This window comes from Trichechus manatus, unplaced genomic scaffold (genome assembly GCF_000243295.1).
Source record: "Trichechus manatus latirostris isolate Lorelei unplaced genomic scaffold, TriManLat1.0 scaffold00308, whole genome shotgun sequence".
Classification (NCBI taxonomy): domain Eukaryota; kingdom Metazoa; phylum Chordata; class Mammalia; order Sirenia; family Trichechidae; genus Trichechus; species Trichechus manatus.
The window spans coordinates 53,915-55,094 of NW_004444244.1; positions in this window are offsets into that span (position 1 = coordinate 53,915).

Here is a 1,180-nt window from a genome sequence, read left to right on the forward strand (position 1 = left end):
TGAGCCCTAGGTGAAGCCAGAAGGCTCTGTGTGGTCAGTTCTAGAAGCTTGTGTCTTACATTGAAAAGCCTAGCTTTCAACGAATCATTGAGACCACAATGAGACTAATTTTCCTATTTAAACCCCGTAATTCCCTTATAATGTTTGTGCTCTAATGAGTGATATCTGAATCATCCACCAGAGGCTCCCCAACCTCAAACAGTGGACCCAGGAGTTCATGGGTCCCATCACCATCTCTGTCTCAGAGACACAGTTCTTCAGCAAAGAGCCCCCAAAGCAATGGTGGCTCAACCACTGTGGACTTGGACCATGAGGTCCTCCACAGAGCTGCCGTGGAAATGGCCTCCATCCCAGGGCCTGGAGAGTAGCCCAGGAGGTGGAGCAGGGCCTGGGAGGGCCCCCGCAGTCAGCCCTGCCCCACTACTGATCAGCTGCAGAGCTGGAATTTGAGCCCAGGCAGGCAGGCTCCAGATACCATGGGGCTGTAGCGAGACAAAAGGATGCCTGCTTGGTTGCTGTTTTTATTGTTGGGTTTTTATTTTTAATAAATGTGCACATTTGCTTTTCATCAATGTTGAGAACTTTTTATATTGAGTTATGGTAGTCGCAGTGGTTGGGATGGGGCGAAACTCAGACCAGAGTCTTCGCTATGCTCAGCTTGAGTCTCTGAGTAAATTTTGCTGTGAACAGGGCCTGTCTGAGTCCCTAGTGAGTGCTGTGTGTTGCCAAACCCTGCGGAACGTGGATGCACCCAGTATCACATGCTAAGATCTTTGACAGTTCTCCAGGGCAATGGGTGGGAAAGTGGTAAATTGAATTTTTTAAAAGTTTTTCTGCTAGGTAGCATTATTAAAACATTGTTTCTTTTTTCCTCCACGCCTTCCTCTTGGTTCTAGTCAAGGATCAAAGACCTGAGTGTACCTCCCAGAGCTCATTTTTGTGATTAAGTACTGTGTGTATGTCATCCGTGAAGGAAATTGTCCTCAGGGCCGTAAGAATTCAGGGAAAGTTGGTGTCAGCTTTTCATTGAATTTTAAATAGCGCCTAAGAGTGGATGGGATTTGGCTGATTATTTACTTGCTGTGTCTTCTCATATTTCTCATGCTAAAAATCTAAGTCAAAGAACAACTAGCTTGAGAGTAAGACAGCCCTGGTCCAGGTGACTGACTGCAGTGGGGCC